Source organism: Lycium barbarum, chromosome 11 (assembly GCF_019175385.1).
Source record: "Lycium barbarum isolate Lr01 chromosome 11, ASM1917538v2, whole genome shotgun sequence".
Classification (NCBI taxonomy): domain Eukaryota; kingdom Viridiplantae; phylum Streptophyta; class Magnoliopsida; order Solanales; family Solanaceae; genus Lycium; species Lycium barbarum.
Genome location: NC_083347.1, coordinates 63,911,219 through 63,933,048, shown reverse-complemented (window position 1 = coordinate 63,933,048; position 21,830 = coordinate 63,911,219). Strand labels below are relative to the sequence as shown.

The window sequence follows — 21,830 nt, the reverse complement described above, 5'->3', positions numbered from 1 at the left end:
TTGGAGACTATAATGTGATATGTCACCCACTATGGGATGAAGATACTCTTTCCCATGATGGAGATCTTCCTTTGAGGAATTGTGCTCCATTTGTGGGGAAGGAAAGTGTTACAAAGGAAGGTAATTCTTGTCTAGAAATTGCAAATTCTTCCTTTCATGTTCAACTTCATAGTAGCCCCTTGGATAATCTTGTCTTTGAACCGAATGGTGGGGTTACATTGGGGAGTGATATTGATGAGGAAGTTATTTTACGTGATACCTTTCTTTATTACTTGCTTGCATATGATGACATTCTTTAGCATACAGGGAGTGCATCTTATGTGGGAGAAGGCTCTTATGATCTAGCCGATTGTGTTCTTGACCATACTAGATGGATGTTCGTCCCCTTTGATCCGGGTGACACCTTGTGTGATTTGAGAGCACTATCTTGGGGGAATCCTTGTTTGAAAAATGAGAGTGTTCTTGTTTGGACATTATTGATAGCATCCATGGTAGCTCAGAATTATTGAAGGACGTGGATGAAGATATGGAAGTTCCAAGAAGACCCATGACAAGATCTCAAACGAGGAAATGGCAAGACAAGCTTAATGGGCTGCAATCAACAATTCAAAAGTGTCTTGTGATGGAAGAAGAGCTCCAGCCCAATTCAGATTTTTTCCTCAAGTCTTACACTTATTTGGAGGCCCAAATTAAAGTCCAAAGTAAGATGAAATGAGGCCCAAAAGAAGAAGTTTCCAGTAGCCCAAATTGGCCCAAATTAGTTTCTAGAATAAATAATTAATTGTTGTTTTAATCTATGTTGACTTGCATTGGTCCAAGTGTGGGTAGTCTTCTAGGTTGTTTTAATCTATGTTGACTACATTGGTCCTAGTGTGGGAAGTCTTCTATGTTTCTAGGGAAGATAATTCCCATTTATTTCTATTTGGACTAGTTCCTTCCTTTACAACTATATATAGGGGTGATTGTCATCCATTGTAAATCAGATTTTGAAGAATATATTATATTGAGAGTTCTTTTGAACCTTTGTGACATTACTTTAGGATTTATCTTTCAACCTAACTAGTTCTTAGTTTAAGGTAGTAAGATAATTTCTTCTTTGATATCTTTGATTTCTTTTTGGTATTCTTTCGAAGGCGATTAGTTCTAAATACTAATTGTTGTCCTAAGTTACTCATAAAGCGGTCGGGATCCGAATCTACTGTTTTTGATTTGTTATCTCAAGTAAGGGCGTTAGATTTCTTCCTATAAATCTATACGTTGTTACTTGGATCTTGTCAAGACTTTAGAACTAACGTTCTTGGAAATTCGTGGATTGTTCCTTCGAATTTCACATATCTTTTATTTTCTAGTTTTTAGATTCTTTTCTATATTTGCTTCCGCACTTCTTATATTTTAATTATAAATTTGGGATCTCCCTAACCTTGTTGTTATCAAGTGGTATCAGAGCGGTTCTATCAAGATTCCGTTCTTGATAATCTTGGGGATTTCTTGAAAAAAAAAAAAGAGCAAAAAAAAAATAAATTAAAAAGTACTGTAGCAGTGAACAGTGACAAAAAAAAAAGAAAAAAAAAAGTTTAGTGTTTGCTCTTCAAGAAATTTCTTCCATTTATTTGTTTTCTAAAGATTAAGATAGAAAACAAGAAGAGGGGATCCTAGATCTTTAAAGCTAAGAAGCAATCAATTTTTTTCTTACTCCTTTTAGCTTGTTAAAAAAAAAAGTCCTTTTTGTTCGAGTCTTGTTTCAACTAAATTCTAATTCTTTCTAGGATTGGTTCTTCATTTTTTTTAGTGCCCTAAAATTCTTTATTTTACTACTAAGGGCTTGATTCTAGTGGGGTTTAATTATAAATCCACAAAGTGTTTTCCCAAAGGTTATTTGAGGGGAAAAAGGCAGTGGGTGAGAATAATTGAGGAAAAAAGCCAAAAAAAAAAAAAAAAACTGAGTGATACATTTTCTTTAAAATAACTATGTCTTTCACAATTACAAGAATCTATGATTATGAAGGATTGGCCAAGTGCGGCAGTAATCATGTGGTACTACCAAGATTGTGCATGTGTGCTAGTAAAGAAACTTACCTACAATGGGAATACTATATGGAGCATATATTTGCTTGTAACAATTTTTGGGAGATGGAAAAATTGGAGTTTGCCACAAGGGCATTGTCCTTGAAATTATGGAAGATAGTCGATGATTATCGTAATCCTCATTGGGTGAAATTTAATCGGCTACTTTTGACGTGGAGTCATTTAAAGGAGGAATTGAGGCGCATTCATTCTATAACACTGTCCCAAGATGAAGCTAACTCCAAAAGTCCTATTCGTTCCAATAAGATGGTTAAGTATGTAATCTTCCAAGAGGAGGAGTCAAGTTGTGAACAAAAGAGTGACTCTTCATCATGTGTAACTTCTCTTACACTAACAGAAGTTCCTAAACCTCCAGAAAAAAGAGAAGATGAGAGAATAAAAGAACTGAGTGAAAAAGAAAATTATAAGGAAGAGAGATACAAAATTGGGTGGAGTAAGGGAGTGCAAAATGGTAACTCAAGAGAGGAAAAAGGAAAGTTTCAGTTGAGAAAAGCGAGTGAGTTGTCACAAGAAAAGAATGGAGATAAAAACAAAAGCAAGAGTGAAAAGAATGAGAGTAAAGGCAGAGATGTTAGAACAAAAAGTGTTTTGTTACAAGAATTGAGAGAATCAAAAGAGAGCTTAAGTGAGAATGGTTCTTGTTTATCTTCTAACCTCCTTACTCTTTGTCTTTCTAGTGTTTTTGAATCTACATTGCAGGTTTCGGAACAAGCGCCCATGCGGTCTTTAGAACAGCAAAGAAAAGAGATAAAGACCTTATGTTGCCAAGAAGATTCCGCAAAATTTTCAAGTGCTACATCACATGTAGACCAAGGTAGAGGATCCTTTAAGGAAGCAACTTGTGGTAAAATGGCTAAACCTAATACTTTATGTGCTTTAAAAGCCATTGAATGTGAAGGAATTGTAGGTAAGAGTTGTGATAATTCAATTTTTGAATCTGTTGTTTCATCACCTATGGATGAGAGTTATTCTCCTTGTTTAGGTCATTCTTTATTTGACTCTAGTGATGCAGTTGTTGATGAGAACTCATTCATGTCTAATGTGCACTATGCTAGTAATCTTTTAGTTGTAGCAATGGAAGGGGATATGACTAATCTCATTAGTCAAGGTTTTAAATTGTGTGATAACCCATTGTGGGATGATAATAAAGATAAGTTTGCAGTTTATTTTTGTCCACTTTGGGATACCAATGAAGGAAGAAAAGATGGTGAAATTCCCAATGAAGATAATGAGACACATGAAGCTTTTGGTGTCTTACATATTAAGGAAGTTGAGCTAAATGCAGGATATAGTCACTCAAGTGTGGAAAAGGATAAGTATTGCTAATTTCACAATATCTTTATCTTGTTTCGTCGATCCTTTTTTGCAGGTTTATTCCAAGCCACTTCTTGAGGAAATTACTTTTGGTCCATATCTTGATTATGGTATATCTAATGGTGAGGTTAAATTATTTAGCAAGAGCAAATATGGTATGTTTTCCTTGTATTCATACGCTTTTGGTCTAGCTAATGACCCTCTGCAATTTAAAGAGCTTATGAATTGTGCTTTTTGTGCTTGTGTTGGTGATTACATTTTCCTGTTAGCTGATGTTATACTTGGACTTTTAAAAGGAGTGTTTGTGCATAAAAATAATAAGTGGATTAAATGGTTGCATGGTCACTACCTTGTGTTACTCATACCAAGTGGTTGTTGTGTTTTTCTACTTATTGTGATTATCATGTTGGTTGCAGGAAAATATCAAGATTCAAGGACGAGAATAATCTTTAAGAGAGGAAGAATGATAGCAACCATGAAGGCTCAAATGCATTAAATAGAAAATAAGGTCACCACCAAGATTCGAGACGAATCTTCTTTAAGAGGGGGAGAATGATAACATCCATGGTAGCTCAGAATTATTGAAGGACGTGGATGAAGATATGGAAGTTCCAAGGAAGACCCATGACAAGATCTCAAACGAGGAAATTGCAAGACAAGCTTAATGGGCTGCAATCAACAATTCAAAAGTGTCTTGTGATGGAAGAAGAGCTCCAGCCCAATTCAGATTTTTTCCTCAAGTCTTACACTTATTTGGAGGCCCAAATTAAAGTCCAAAGTGAGATGAAATGAGGCCCAAATCAGCCCCAAAAGAAGAAGTTTCCAGCAGCCCAAATTGGCCCAAATTAGTTTCTAGAATAAATAATTAATTGTTGTTTTAATCTATGTTGACTTGCATTGGTCCAAGTGTGGGTAGTCTTCTAGGTTGTTTTAATCTATGTTGACTACATTGGTCCTAGTGTGGGAAGTCTTCTATGTTTCTAGGGAAGATAATTCCCATTTATTTCTATTTGGACTAGTTCCTTCCTTTACAACTATATATAGGGGTGATTGTCATCCATTGTAAATCAGATTTTGAATAATATATTATATTGAGAGTTCTTTTGAACCTTTGTGACATTACTTTAGGATTTATCTTTCAACCTAACTAGTTCTTAGTTTAAGGTAGTAAGATAATTTCTTCTTTGATATCTTTGATTTCTTTTTGGTATTCTTTCGAAGGCGATTAGTTCTAAATACTAATTGTTGTCCTAAGTTACTCATAAAGCGGTCGGGATCCGAATCTACTGTTTTTGATTTGTTATCTCAAGTAAAGGCGTTAGATTTCTTCCTATAAATCTATACGTTGTTACTTGGATCTTGTCAAGACTTTAGAACTAACGTTCTTGGAAATTCGTGGATTGTTCCTTCGAATTTCACATATCTTTTATTTTCTAGTTTTTAGATTCTTTTCTATATTTGCTTCCGCACTTCTTATATTTTAATTATAAATTTGGGATCTCCCTAACCTTGTTATCAATTATGCTACATGTCAAATAGAACCAATGTCGAATTACATACTTCGTATTTTGAATCCATTGGTTTTATTACTCCCTTATGTCATGAACCTTGGAGGAATCAACTGCTTGATACCTCATGTGTGCAAATGTTAGTCATGATTGTCATAGATGTGTGGTTGTACCACAAGTTTGTTCATCCTTGGCATGAATATGTGATTATTGCATTGTGTGCTAACCCTCAATCCTTGAGGAGTATGTTTTTGTTTGTCTCCCTTATGGTTTTGCAAGGTTTAGATTCGAGGACGAATCCTTTTCAAGAAGGGGAGAATGATACAAGACTAACTCCATCGAGCTTCATGAAGATGGAGTCTTTGAAGATCATGGGAGGTCCACATAGGATGGCCTTCAAGATATGGGAGATAGCTTGGATGGAAGGCTTCAAGAATGTCACATTCAAGATATGGAAGATAGCATGCAAAAGGAGCTAGCACTTAAATGCAAGCCTTTTCAAGTTTCACTTCCATGGAAGACATCGAAACAAGGCCCTTACTTCATTAAGGGTATAATTGTAATAATGTAGTGTCTTCTATTAGTTAGTTAGTATAAATACATTGTCTTTCATTTCATTAGGGGACTTTTGACATTTGGATGAATTATGAAAATAGATGAGTGGTTTTGAGAGTTGTCTCTAGAGAGAGAAACTTGTAGAGAGGCCATGGATGGCTCTTGTTGAATCTTTGATTGTGAGAGGATTGGTTGCTTGGGAATTCAATTCCCTTGAGGTCATCCTAAGAGGTTGGTGCTTGTTTATGTTAATTAATTGAGGTCTTTAGGTTTGATACACCTTTAGGTTGCTTTTAATTCCATTTTCTTGTGTCAATCTATCTATCCTTTACTTTCCTTGTTAATTTGTTGCTTCCGCGTATCCGTTATTGTATCACGGTGCATATGCATTGCATTCATCATACATACATTATTGCATTGCATTGTAACCTTGGAATCCTGTGATATGTTGTGATATGATTGTGATATACTGGCTCAGAATGATTATACTGAGACATGGCACTGTTGGGCTTAGATGCTATAACATAGGTGGTGACTTGTTGTGATATGATTGTGATGTACTGGTTCAGATTGATTATACTAAGACTTGTCATAGATGGGATTAGGTGCTATAACATAGGTGATGATTTGTACCGTGGATATGGATTCGTGTTGACTTGTACTTTGTTGGTTTACGTGTGTCACGCCCCAAAACCCACCCTAGACGTGACCGGCATCCGACGTCATAAACAACATCGGAAGAACCCTAAAGATGCAATAACAATACTTGAACCCGCCAGGTTCAATATTCGCCGCCAACAGTTTATAAAATAAATGTAAACAAATAATGAATGTACGAATTAAATCAGCAAAAGTCTTTATTAATCAAATACTTAGTCAAACATAATAACGTACCCAAGAGTTAATCAATGACTCAACAACTACCAACAAGAATGTATACTATGGAGCTTCTAAGATAAAGTAATAATAGTTTGACTCATCGGGACTCATCCCGGAAATCTAATATAATGAATAAACAAATAAATAGGGTGACCCACGAATGAATGTGTGGGCTCACCAAATCAGCAGTAACAGCAAGTCCTTCTTAAATGCCCAGAGTATTAAGAACCTGCTCCTCTCTATTACCTAACATACCATCAAAAACAACAATGGTATGTCTGAGTACTTCGTACTCAGTAAGTGCCTCGGGGACAATAAGTAATAAGAAAATAGAGTACAATAATACATAAAAAAAATCAGTCTTGAAAATCATGTGAAACCAATGTAAAGTTATTCAGTTTGTGTATCTCAATAACAATTATTAAAACCGATTATGAAGCCTCTTGTCAAGGTACAACTTCAAATATGCCCCTCAATTGATCATAATTAACAACAACGTTTCCATGAGAAAGTAAGAATATCACAAATGTCTATACAGGCCCCAAGAATCAAGCACATCGAAGGGATGACCGTAGAGGTTCCCTAGTTATAACACACTGCACCGGAATATGTAATTCTCGGTGGCTATCCTTCCTACCGAATAGCTAGGCATAAACCGCAATTCGGGTAGCGAACCCGGTAGTGGTCACTCTTCCTCCCGAATGGCTAGGCAATTACCACACTAGGATCCATAGTGACTACCCTTCCTCCCGAGTAGCTAGGCCAAACACAACAACATAGTTCATAGCATAGAAGTCGAATCACAATTCACCACAAGGTAGTCACATCAACAATTAACATTAAGGTTCATTATGCCATTGCAAATATACATAATTTCATAGATAATCTTGAAAATGTTTCCACTTTTTTAAACACAATTCCATTGTCATATTTCATTACAAAACATCAGTACCAATAATTAAAAAAAATGGCAGCTTGGTACACTAAGCTCCCGCTATGCGCGGGGTCCGAGGAAGGGCCAGACCATAAGGGTCTATTGTACGCAGCCTTACCTTGCATTCCTGCAAGAGGCTGTTTCCACAGCTCGAACCCGTGACCTCCTGGTCCAGTACCAACAATTAACCATCATTAATGACCATCTCTTATAGAGGAAAACGATTATGATTTCATGTACATATATAGAGGATAATACAATCAATCCTTAATGTGGGCTTTCCCCCTCACGCATACCAACCACAATCAAAACATGAATTAGGGTTTTGTGAGAACCTTTGAGAAGAAGACATACATCATCCATAATAAGGTTTTTAAAAGAGAAACATACCTTAATTAAGCCTTACTAACTCAACAATTTACTTTTACAATGAAGAGCACCCAAAACCCTAGCTTGAGTCACCTTGCGAAGGATTACTTTGCAAACCCTCTGTGTTTAGAGACGTAGAGACAAGATTTTCATCCTTAGGGTTTTTGGGAATGAGAATAAGTCATAAATTTAAATGAATCCCGGTATTTATATCCACAGCTGGCGGCGGGTGAAATACGGACCGTATTCTGCGACCGTAGTGAATGATGAACAAAACAGTAAGCAGTCTAGGGAACGAGTGAAATACGCCCAAAAATACGGACCATATTTCAAAATACGGCCATAAACTCTAGCCGTATTTTATGATAACAGAAACAGTGAGCAACCCAGGAAGGTGGTGCGATACGCTCAAGGAATACGGACCGTATTTCAAAATACGGGCCGTATTCTTGGACGTATTTTACACTACCCAAAAAAAGTGAAGCCTAATCCTCCAAGACACTTTCACACTTAACTCGGATTTACGGAGTGTCACATTATCCCCCCCTTAAGATCATTCGTCCTCGAATGAGAAACATAGTCCAGAGAGAATTCACTAAGAGCCTGTTTGGATTGGCTTATAAGTTGTTTTCAACTTTTTTGAGTGTTTGGCTAGCCAGCTTAAAGCCATTTTGTGCTTAAAATAAGCCTAAAAAAATAATTGGGCCTGTTTGGCTTAGCTTATCTAAAGTAGCTTATAAGCTGAAAACAACTTATAAGCTGCTTTTTTAAGCCCATCCAAACAGGATCTAAACCACAAGTTGGTTCGAACACACACAACGATTCATCTATGAATAATTGAAAAAGCTAGCTTATACATGCCATAGGGAACAAGTGAGGATATCTCTTCTTCAGGACCTCCTCTGCTTCTCAAGTAGCTTCCTCATTATTATGGTTTCGCCACAACACCTTGATCGGCGCCACATCCTCCGTCCTCAACCTTTTAACTTGACGATCTAGAATATGAACCGATTTTTCTTCATAGGTTAACCCTTCATTAATTTCAATATCTTCAGGGTTCAACACATGGGAAGGATCAGGTTTGTACAACCTTAACATCGAAATGTGAAACACCGGATGCACCATGGCCATATCGGATGGCAACTTCAACTCATAGGCCACCGTCCCAATTTTCCTAACAATCTCGTAACGGCCAATGAAACGATGATTAAGTTTCCCCTTCTTACCAAACCGCATTACTCCCTTCATCGGTGCCACTTTCAAGAACACCTTGTCACTAACAGAAAACTCTAGGTCACGCCACCTCATATCCCGTATAGGACTTCTGTCTACTCTGAGCTGTCTTGAGTCGTTGCACAATAAGATTAACCTTCTTAATTGCTTCATGAACTGAATCCGGACCCAACAATTCAACTTTAGTTGGTTCAAACCAACCAATTGGAGACCGATAATGCCTCCCATAAAGAGCCTCATAGGGAGCCATTTGAATACTCGCTTGGTAACTGTTGTTGTACCTGAACTCCACAAGAGGTAAATGTTCATCCCAAATTCCTCCGAAATCTATAGCACAAGCTCGCAGCATATCTTCCAGAGTGTGAATAGTTCTCTCTGCCTGCCCGTCAGTTTGAGGATGAAAGGCAGTGCTCAATTTCACTCTAGTTCCCAAACCTTCCTGAAAGGATGTCAAAAAATGAGCAGTGAATTGCATACCTCTATCAGATATGATGGATGTCAGAATCCCATGCAATCTAACTATCTCTTTTAGGTATAGCTCGGTGTACTTCGCCGCGGTATAGGACGTCTTTACAGGGAGAAAATGGGCAGACTTCATGAGTCTATCCACTATCACCCAGATCGAATCAAACTTGGCTTTTGTCCGGGGAAGACCCACAACGAAATCCATACTGATCTTCTCCCACTTCCACTGCAGAATCTCGATATTCTGTGCCAGGCCTCCAGGCCTTTGATGTTCAGCCTTCACCTGTTGACAGTTCAAACACTTAGCCACAAAGTTAGAAATATCAACCTTCATGCTCTTCCACCAATACTGTTGTCTCTAATCCTTATACATCTTGGTGGATCCCGAATGAACTGAATATTTTGAACTATGATCTTCCATCATTAATTCTTGTCGAAGACCCTAAACATCGGGAACACACAATCTTCCTTGCAAACACAAAACACTATCGCCAGTCCCAACAGTAAAGGAAGTGTAAACCTCTTTCCACTCCATCTCTTAGCTTTGCCAGAAGCTCATCATCATATTGCTTGGATTTAATCCTTTCCACAATGTCAGATCGTGATGCACTAACTCCTCATCTTTAGTTTCATCATGTCTAACCCTAATACTAGTAAGTCTTCGAATTTCCTTCCCCATGGGCATATCATGTGCACTCAAATAAGCCAACGTGCCCATAGATTTTCTACTCAAAGCATATGCAACCACATTAACCTTACCAGGATGATACAAAATGTTCAAGTCATAATCTTTTACCAACTCCAACCACCTTCTCTGTCTGAGATTTAACTCGCGCTGCTTAAAGATATGTTGCAAGCTTTTATGGTCAGTAAAAACATCGCAATGCTCACCATACAAATAATGACACCAAATTTTCGAGGGAAAAACCACGGCAGCCAACTCCAAGTCATGAGTAGGGTAATTCTTCTCATGCTTTTTCAACGTTCGTGAAGCATAAGCAATCACCTTACCGTTCAGCATTAATACACAACCTAAACCAATTCTGGAAGCATCACAATACACCACATATCCACCAGACCCAGAAGGTAAACTCAAAATAGGAGCCAAAGTCAACCTTGTCGTAAGCTCTTGGAAACTCTTTTCACAAGCTTCGGACAACTGAAACTTAGCAGTCTTCTGTGTCAATTTAGTCAATAGAACTTTCGGTAATAATTTGAAAAACCCAAGAAGCTACGAATTTCAGTCGCACTAGTGGGTTGATAACAACGAGGTTAGGGAGATCCCAAATTTATAATTAAAATATAAGAAGTGCGGAAGCAAATATAGAAAAGAATTTAAAAACTAGAAAATAAAAGATATGGGAAATTCGAAGGAACAATCCACGAATTTCCAAGAACGTTAGTTCTAAAGTCTTGACAAGATCCAAGTAACAACGTATAGATTTATAGGAAGAAATCTAACGCCTTTACTTGAGATAACAAATCAAAAACAGTAGATTAGGATCCTGACCGCTTTGTGAGTAACTTAAGATAACAATTAGTATTTAGAACTAACCGCCTTCGAAAGAATACCAAAAAGAAATCAAAGATATCAAGGAAGAAATTATCTTACTACCTTGAACTAGGAACTAGTTAGGTTGAAAGATAAATCCTAAAGTAATGCCACAAAGGTTCAAAAGAACTCTCAATAAAATATATTCTTCAAAATCTGATTTACAATGAATGACAATCACCCCTTTATATAGTTGTAAAGAAGGAGCTAGTCAAAATAGAAATAAATGGGAATTATCTTCCCTAGAAGCATAGAAGACTTCCCACACTTGGACCAAGGCAGTCAACATAGATTAAAACAACCTAGAAGACTACCACACTTGGACCAATGCAAGTCAACATAGATTAAAACAACAATTAAATATTTATTCTAGAAAATAATAATATTTGGGCTAATTTTGGGCTGCTGGAAACTTCTTCTTTTGGGGCTGATTTGGACCTCATTCCATCTCACTTTGGACTTTAATTTGGGCCTCCAAATAAGTGTAAGACTTGAGGAAAAAATCTGAATTGGGCTGGAGCTCTTCTTCCATCATAAGACACTTTTGAATTGTTGATTGCAACCCATTAAGCTTGTCTTGCAATTTCCTCGTTTGAGATCTTGTCATGGGTCTTCTTGGAACTTCCAAATCTTCATCCACGTCCTTCAATAATTCTGAGCTACCATGGATGCTATCATTCCCCTTTTCTTGAGATGAATTCGTCCTCAAATTTAAACCTGCATCAAATAAGGAAAGATCAGAAACATTGAAAGTAGCACTAACTTGATACTCACTAGGAAGATCAAGTTTGTAAGCATTGTCTCCAATCCTTTCAAGGACTTCAAATGGACCATCTCCTCTTGGGTCTAGTTTGGATCATCTTTTGGCAGGAAACCTTTCCTTCCTGAAATGCACCCATACTTGATCCCCGGGCTTAAAAATAACAGATTTTCGCCCCTTATTTCTCCTTAAGGCAGTCTGCTCATTCTTCCGCTCAATTGCAAGCTTTGTTTGTTCATGAATCTTCTTCATCATTTCAGCCTTCTTCCTACCATCAAGATTAACAATATTATCAGTAGGCAAAGGCAGCAAATCAAGGGGGGTGAGGGGATTAAAGCCATAAACAACTTCAAAAGGAGACTTACCTGTAGAAGAATGGACAGTTCTATTATAGGCAAACTCTACCATGGACAAATGTTCTTCCCAAAATGTTAATTTTCCTTTTAGAACAGCCCTCAACATATTCCCTAAAGTCCTATTAACTACTTCTGTTTGCCCGTCAGTTTGCGGGTGACAAGACGTAGAAAATAGTAGTTTAGTTCCCAACTTTCCCCAAAGAACTCTCCAAAAGTGACTTAAAAACTTAGCATCCCTATCACTAATAATAGTTTTAGGTATACCATGTAATTTAACCACTTCTTTTACAAACAGATCAGCCACATGTGATGCATCATTAGTCTTCAAACATGGAATAAAGCGAGCCATTTTTGAAAATCTATCTACCACCACAAATATACTGTCCTTACCATGCTTAGTTCTAGGCAAACCTAACACAAAATCCATGGAAATATCAAGCCAAGGGGAAGTGGGAACAGGTAAAGGAGTATAAAGACCATGTGGTAACACTTTCGATTTGGCTTGTTTACATTCAAGACATTGAGAGCACACTTTCTCAACATCCTTTCGCATGCCTGGCCAAAAGAAATGTTCAGCAAGTATATCCAATGTTTTGGGCACTCCGAAGTGTCCCATGAGTCCACCACAATGTGCTTCCCTAACAAACAATTCACGCAAAGAGCAATTAGGGATACACAATTTATTTTCCTTAAAAAGAAATCCATCTTGAAGATTAAACCGTTCATAAGGACCCAACTTACATTCTGCAAAAACCTTGCCAAAATCAGAATCATTAGCATAAAGGCCCTTGATTTGATCAAAACCCATCAGCTTAGAAGTAAGAGTAGAGACTAAGACATACCTTCTTGACAGTGCATCAGCAACCACATTCTCCTTTCCTTGCTTGTAAGCAATCACATATGGGAAAGTTTCAATAAATTCAACCCATTTTGCATGCCTACGATTAAGCTTACCTTGGCTCTTCAAATATCTCAAGGATTCATGATCAGTCTTAACCACAAACTCTCTAGGCCACAAATAATGCTGCCAAGTAGCTAAAGCCTTTACCAAAGCATAGAGCTCTTTGTCATAAGTTGAGTAGTTCAATGTAGCTCCACTCAACTTTTCACTAAAGTATGCAATAGGCTTGGACTCCTGCATTAAAACAGCACCTATTCCTTTTCCAGAAGCATCACATTCAACCTCAAAAGACTTAGAAAAATTAGGTAGCAAAAGAGGAGCAAAACATAATTTTTCTTTCAACAAGTTAAAAGCATCATCTTGTCTTTCCCCCATGTAAAACCCTTATCTTTCTTGATAACTTCAGTTAGAGGAGCAGCAATGGTGCTAAAATCTCTAACAAATCTCCTATAAAAACTAGCAAGCCCATGAAAACTTCTAACCTCAGTTACACTCTTAGGTTTAGGCCACTCTCTAATTGCCTTGATTTTCTCTTCATCAACCTCAACTCCCTTAGAACTGACCACAAAACCCAAGAATACCACACGATCCACACAAAAGGAACACTTTTTGAGATTAGCAAACAATTGTTGTTTTCTAAGAACTTCAAAAACTTGTTTTAGGTGTTCTAGATGCTCATCTAGAGTTTTAGAAAAGATCAAGATATCATCAAAATAAACCACCACAAACTTTCCATGAAAATCCTTAAAAACATGATTCATCAATCTCATGAACGTGCTGGGTGCATTAGTCAAGCCAAAAGGCATAACTAACCACTCATAAAGCCCATATTTGGTCTTAAAAGCAGTTTTCCATTCATCTCCAGGATTCATTCGAATCTGATGGTAACCACTTTTTAGATCAATTTTAGAAAAGATTTTGGACCCATGCAATTGATCCAACATGTCATCAAGACGAGGAATAGGATGACGATACTTTACCGTAATCTTGTTGATAGCCCGACAATCCACGCACATCCTCCAAGATCCATCTTTTTTGGGCACCAATAGAACAGGAACTGAGCAAGGACTCAAGCTCTCTCGCACAAACCCTTTTTTAAGCAACTCTTCAACCTGCCTTTGCAACTCCTTTGTCTCTTCAGGATTACTCCTATATGCAGGCCTATTTGGAATCTGTGCACCAGGCACAAAGTCAATTTGGTGTTCAATTCCACGCAAAGGTGGAAGACCTTTGGGAATATCTTCAGGAAAGATATCATCAAAGTCCTGCAAAAGAGAAAAAACACTACTTGGCAAAGAAGAAGTTAGTAGCTCATAATTAATCAAGACTTCTTTGTAAGTAAGTAGTATTATGGGCTGTCCCTCTTTTCTTGCATTCAAACACTCTTTCGCTTTTATATAGAGACTCTCTTTTTTCTTTCCCTTAGCCTCTTTCCTCTCACCTAAACTTTTTTTTTTCCACTCAAACCCTCTTTTACCTCTTTCCTTAAGTTGCTGCCCTCTTTCTCTCTCTCTTGGCCATCTTTCATTTCTTTTCCCTCAAGCTCACCTTTTTTCTGTCCCCTTTGTTTTCCCATTGATTCCCTCAATCTCTTTTGATCTTCAAACACCTGAGAAGGTGTTAAAGGTGCAAGAGTATACTTCTTGCCATTAAGCTCAAGTGAATATCTGTTCTTCCTTCCATCATGAAAAGTATTCCTATCGAACTACCATGGACGACCAAGCAAGATATGACAAGCTTGCATAGGAATGACATCACAAAGAGTATCATCCTCATACCTGCTAACATTGAATGAAATCATACATTGTTTGTTGACTTTCAGTTCACCACTATCATTCAACCATTGGAGTCTATAGGGCTTAGGGTGTTTCATGCATGCAAGCCCTAACGTATCTACCAAGTGTGAACTCACTACATTAGCACAACTACCACTGTCAATAATCATAGAACAAGTTCTCCCCCTTATCCCACACCTAGTATGGAATATATTTTCCCTTTGTTCTTCACTATTGACTCCCAAATTGATAGCCATAATCCTCCTAACTACTGCAACCAAACTATCATTAAAAGGAAGTTCTACATCATCTTCACTCACACCTCCCTCTTCTTCCTCTTTCTCACTTTTTTTACTCTCATTTTCTCCATCAAGAATATTCCTAGCTACCCCAATAAAACCACTATTAGGCAACTCTACATCATCTTCACTCACACCTCCCTCTTCTTCCTCTACCTCACTTTTTTCACTCTCATACTCTCCATATTCTTTCATGAGAATATTTCTTCTATTTGGACATTCATGCATCATATGCCCTCTTCCATGACATTTGTAACATTGAATAGAACTAGAAGGTTTTGGTGATTTAGGATTAAAAGTTTTACCTCCTTCCTTTTCATCTACTTTGGCCTTCCCCTTGCCTTCTTGAGGCCTAGAAGTCACATCTTGTTTCGGCCATGGCTTCTTTGAATTGGTGTTTGGCTGACTCCTCTATGAGCTAGCTTGCTGCTTTCTTTTAATTTGCTTTTCTAATTTTACAGCCATATCCACTAACTCATCTAAAGTTACATATTGTTGTATCTCTACTACATCAGCTATTTCTTTATTTAAACCATTAAGAAATCTAGCCATAGTGGGGCCTTCATCTTCTAAACAATTAGCTTGGATCATAGCCATATCCATAGCTTTGAAGTATTCATCAACAGTCATGGTTCCCTGCTCCAATCTTCGAAGACGCATTTGTAGGTCTCTTTGAAAGTGGGAAGGCACGTCTTCTTCATGACTCTCTTCATCTCAGCCCAAGTAGCAATGGGTGGTTCTCCATCTTGTTGTCTATCCCTTGTAAGCTTTTTCCACCAAATAGAAGCATAGTCAGAAAATTCAACAACGGCAAGTTAAACCTTCTTAGCTTCAGAATAGTTGTGACAATAAAAAATGGCTTCAACTTTCCGCTCCCAATCAAGGTACAAGTCTGGATCTCTTGTGCCGTTGAAAGTTGGCATCTTCATCTTTATGCTATTGATGTTATCATCTTCCACTCTTCCTCGTTGTCCCCTCCTATCTCTCCCTACCCTATCTAGATTTACATCAAGATCATCAACAAAATCATCTATAGGGTTTTCTTGATTTACAATGGGGCCATGGGGCATATTTCTTCTATTTTGAGGCCTAGGATTATTTTGTGGTTGTACAACATGTTGACCTCCCCTCCTAAGTTCAGCTATTGTCTCATTTTGTTCAGCAATGGCATCCTTGATCTCTTGAAATTGCAAGGTCCATCTTTCGAATTGTTGGTGCATAGCTTGTAGAGTGAAGTCATTTCTTCCTCGGATCTCGGCTTCTTGGCGAGCCCTCCTTTCATCATCACTACTACCTGTATTAGTCATCTCAAAAACAATAGTTTATCACTCAAAGTTTGGCTTTTTTTTTTTTCTCAATTGTTCTCACTCACTCTTGCCTTTTTCCACTCAAATAACCTTTGGAAAAACACTTTATGGATTTATAATTAAACCCCACTAGATTCAAACCCTTGGTAGTAAAATAAAGAATTTTGGGGCACTAAAGAAAGTGAAGAACCAATCCTAGAAAGAATTAGAATTTAGTTGAAACAAGACTCGAACAAAAGGACTTTTTTTTTTTTTTAAACAAGATAAAAGGAGTAAGAAAAAAAATTGATTGCTTCTTATCTTTCTCTAGGATCCCCTCTTCTTGTTTTCTATCTTAATCTTTAGAAAACAAATAAGATGGAAGAAATTTCTTGAAAGCAAACACTAATTTTTTTTTCGTCACTGTTCACTGCTACAGTACTTTTTTTTTTTTTGCTCTTTTTTTTTTTTCAAGAATTCCCCAAGATTATCAAGAACGGAATCTTGATAGAACCGCTCTGATACCACTTGATAACAACGAGGTTAGGGAGATCCCAAATTTATAATTAAAATATAAGAAGTGCGGAAGCAAATATAGAAAAAAATTTAAAAACTAGAAAATAAAAGATATGGGAAATTCGACTGAACAATCCACGAATTTCCAAGAACGTTAGTTCTAAAGTCTTGACAAGATCCAAGTAACAACGTATAGATTTATAGGAAGAAATCTAACGCCTTTACTTGAGATAACAAATCAAAAACAGTAGATTAGGATCCTGACCGCTTTGTGAGTAACTTAAGATAACAATTAGTATTTAGAACTAACCGCCTTCGAAAGAATACCAAAAAGAAATCAAAGATATCAAGGAAGAAATTATCTTACTACCTTGAACTAGGAACTAGTTAGGTTGAAAGATAAATCCTAAAGTAATGCCACAAAGGTTCAAAAGAACTCTCAATAAAATATATTCTTCAAAATCTGATTTACAATGAATGACAATCACCCCTTTATATAGTTGTAAAGAAGGAGCTAGTCAAAATAGAAATAAATGGGAATTATCTTCCCTAGAAGCATAGAAGACTTCCCACACTTGGACCAAGGCAGTCAACATAGATTAAAACAACCTAGAAGACTACCCACACTTGGACCAATGCAAGTCAACATAGATTAAAACAACAATTAAATATTTATTCTAGAAAATAATAATATTTGGGCTAATTTTGGGCTGCTGGAAACTTCTTCTTTTGGGGCTGATTTGGACCTCATTCCATCTCACTTTGGACTTTAATTTGGGCCTCCAAATAAGTGTAAGACTTGAGGAAAAAATCTGAATTGGGCTGGAGCTCTTCTTCCATCATAAGACACTTTTGAATTGTTGATTGCAGCCCATTAAGCTTGTCTTGCAATTTCCTCGTTTGAGATCTTGTCATGGGTCTTCTTGGAACTTCCAAATCTTCATCCACGTCCTTCAATAATTCTGAGCTACCATGGATGCTATCATGGGTCTAGGCCAATTCTTCACTGCTGAAATTTTTGAGGGTCTACTTTAATGTCTTCACCAGTCACCGCATGAGCCAAGAAAGACACAGATTCAAGCCAGAATTCACACTTAGAGAATTTTGCATAAAGCTTGTTCTCCTAAAGTGTTGTCAAAGTAATCCTCAAATGATTAGCATGATCCTCACGATTCTTAGAGTACACCAAAATGTCATCAATAAACACAATAATGAAGCGGTCTAGATACGGCATAAACACACGGTTCATCAAATCCATTTATGCAGCAGGCGCATTAATCAACCCAAAGGACATGACTAGAAACTCAAAGTGCCCATAACGAGTACAGAAAGCAGTTTTCGGGATATCCTCCTCCTTCATCTTCTATTGATGATATCTAGACCTCAGGTCAATCTTCGAAAAGAACTTAGCACCCTGAAGCTGGTCAAACAAATCATCTATCCTAGGCAAGGGATACTTATTCTTAATGGTCACTTTATTAAGCTGGTGATAGTCAACACACATCCTAAGGGAACTATCCTTCTTCCTAACAAACAAGATTGGAGCACCCCAAGGTGAGGAACTTAGTCAGATTAAGCCCTTATCCAACAAGTCCTTTAACTGATCCTTTAATTCCCTTAGCTCCGCTGGAGCCATATAATAAGGAGGGATAGAAATAGGTTAGGTGTTAGGAATAACATCAATCCCAAAATTAACAACTCTATCAGGAGGAATACCAGGAAGATCTTCGGAAAACACTTTGGGATAATCACTAACTATGGGAACAGATGCAAATTCGATACTAGGGCTTTTGTATCAGTAACAATAACCAAATGGTAAATACACCCCTTAGTGATAATCTTATGAGCTTTAAGATAGGAAATAAATCTACCATTTGGTTTAGCAATTTCACCCTCCCACATAATAACAGGCTCATCGGGAAAGGCAAAATGAACTAGCTTATGGCGACAATCCACATTAGCATAACAAGCGGAGAACCAGTCCATCCCCATAATTACATCCAAATCCACCATCTCAAGCTCATGCAAATCAGCCACTGTCTCACGTCCCTTAATCACAACAACACAATTTCTATATACCCTAGAAGCAATAATAGGAACACCAAAAGGCGTATCAACAACAAAGGGTTCCAACAAAGGTTCGGGTTTCATACCCAAATCAATAGCAAACTAAGGGGTCACATAGGATAAATTTGAACACGGATCAATCAATGAGTAAGCATCATGAGAACAGATGGTAAGGATGCCTGTAACCACAGCATCAGAAGCCTCAGCTGTCTCCTTACGAGTCAGGCCATAAAGTTGAGTTGTCCCTCCACCAGAAGTGTTAGTAACTTCCTTTCCTTTACTATTATTACGAGCATTCTGATTATTATTGTTAGCATTACGAGCAGGTGGATTTTTAGCAAATGCAGAAGCAGGCGAATCATTCCTTTAGTTAGACATGGCAGCCATCTCACATAGCCACTTTCTTCATTCCCTCTTAAGATGCCCCCTAATACCACAGTGATGACCGATACGATCTTAAGAGACTCCCTTCCCCTATTTTTTTGATGCATTTCATTCTCTATTTGGCCCGCCATACAGCAGACCGACTACTACCCTGGGAGAACTAGCTTGCGTTATTATTCTTTTGACCTTGCCCACTAGAAAGCAGACTGACATTTGAATATGCGCCAGACTGAGCAGGTGCAGAATACCCTTTACTCTGCCATCCCTTATAGCTATTACCACGGAGGCCACCCGACGATCAAGCCTTCTTGTTCTGATCTCGATCCATCCTCTCTTCATTTTTCAAACATTCTTGTTGTTCAGCAAACCCAACCAGAGATGAGAAAGTGCAAGTAGGTGACATAGCAACAGCAATGCAAACTTGATACGTGGTACCAAGCCTTTCACAAAATGAGTCAACTTAGGCTTTTCAATTGGAATCATGTATAAAGCATACTTTGACAAACGGGTGAACTCCAAACTATACTCGCGAACCGACTTGTTACCCTGTTCGAGCTTTTTAAATTTCGTAGCCATAGCAAATCTCTCCTCATCAGACAAAAACCTCTCCATGAACGCCTCTTCAAATTCAGCCCACGTAGGAGCTGCAGTAGCATAACCCCCTCTCAGACTCCCACATTTCAAACATTGCATGAGCAACATCCTTCAACTAATAAGAAGCAAACCTCACAACTTCAGAATCATTGGCATTTATCGCCTTCAACGCCTTGAAAGTCTCATCTAAGAAGTGTTGGGGGTCATCCACCTCTCGTGTCCCGAAGAACTCTGGTGACTTTAGGTCCAGAAACTGCTTAATTCTGCCTCCACCATCAGGTTCCACACCTCCATGTTGTTGATGAGCTGGAACTAATGCAGTTAGCATCTGAATAGTAGCTTGCATCGTACCAATCTCAGGCACACCCGCAACAGGAACAGCAGGAGCAGGCGGTGCTTGATTTCCAACATTATTTCTGTTACCAGGATTCGTACCCCCAAGATTTTGGTTAGCTCCCACGAGTTGTGCTCGGTCACCATTTTTGGATCGCGTTAAATCCATCGCTGTAAGGCATGAATTAACGAGCGAATTAGAACGATCATAAAAGGATTTTGAGCTCTGCAGCACAATCTAGAGTCAAGAAGAATAGAAAACACGTATAAATGTCCTGGGAGTTTCTCGGTCATGCAGGTGATCAGTCTGCACAAGGAAAACTCCACTACAAATAGCTCCACAGACATCGACAATAATCCTAGGACGTATTTAAACCTAGGCTTTGATACCAAGCATGTCACGCCCCAAAACCCACCCTAGATGTGATCGGCATCTGACGTCATGAACAATATCGGAAGAACCCTAAAGATGCAATAACAATACTTGAACCCGCCAGATTCAATACTCGCCTCCAACAGTTTATAAAATAAATGCAAACAAATCATGAATATATGAATTAAATCAAAGGAAGTCTTTATTAATCAAATACTTTGTCAAAGGTACTAACGTGCCCGAGAGGTAATCAATGACTCAACAACTACCCACAAGAATGTCCTATGGAGCTTCTAAGATAAAGGAATAATAGTTTGACTCATCGGGACGCAGCCCGAAAAACTAATATAATGAATAAAAAAATAATAGGGAGTTCTACTAATCAACGTGTGGGCTCACCAAATCAGCAGCAACAACAAGTCCTTCCTAAACGCCCAGAGTATCAAGTACCTGCTCCTCTCCATTACCTAACATACCATCAAAAACAACAATGATATGCCTGAGTACTTCATATTCTTTTGTGTACATGCATATGGGCATGGCGGGGTCTTGTCCCGCCTATATGTTGTTACCTACTCTTCTTAGAGGCTCGTAGACAGTTGTGTATGCTTAGATGTCTTGGAGCCTTGTCGGCGCATATTTTGTATATCATTTTGATAGACTCATCGGCTTGTGTATATGGATATGGGCATTGTTATTGATGATGATATAAATGTGTTGTTGCCCAACGAGATTAGCACTATTGACGTATGTAAATTATGAATAGCCATGTGGCTCACCTAGATGTGAATATGAGAGTACGATAAGACGTGCTCGGGTAGGTTAGTACCGGGTGCCTGTCATGGCCCTCCGGTTGGGTCGTGACAAAAGTGTAACAGAGCAGTTTTGTCCTAAGGTGTGTCTACGAGCTATGTCCAGTAGAGTCCTGTTTATGGGTGTGTTGCGCGCCACACTTATAAATAAGAGGCTGCGGGCATTTTAGGAATGAATGACCTTCTTTCTTCATAAGATCGTGCGATAGAGCCATGATACAAGAATTTCTTTTTCCTTAATCATGTATTATGTATTTTAGAAATGCCTGTAAAGGGAAAGGCTACGGCAGCCCAAAAGGGCAAGACAGTGGTAGAAAAGCGGGCTGAAAGAGCACCGCCAACGGTTGTAGAGGAGGGTGAGTTCCATAATGCGGCTCAATCTCAGTCCTCCTACTCAGTGCCTATTTCTGAGGAGCATGAGGGAGCCTCTACCCCAGCTCCTCCTCCGGATCCTTCAGGCCAAGATGTTAAAGAGGCCAT

The 21,830-nt window shown here is 38.2% G+C and overlaps 1 pseudogene; it reads right to left on the bottom strand.

The window, feature by feature from the left end:
- Window positions 1–9,880: 9,880 nt before the first annotated feature.
- On the bottom strand, window positions 9,881–20,178 carry LOC132619858 (uncharacterized; annotated as a pseudogene).
- Window positions 20,179–21,830: the final 1,652 nt, after the last annotated feature.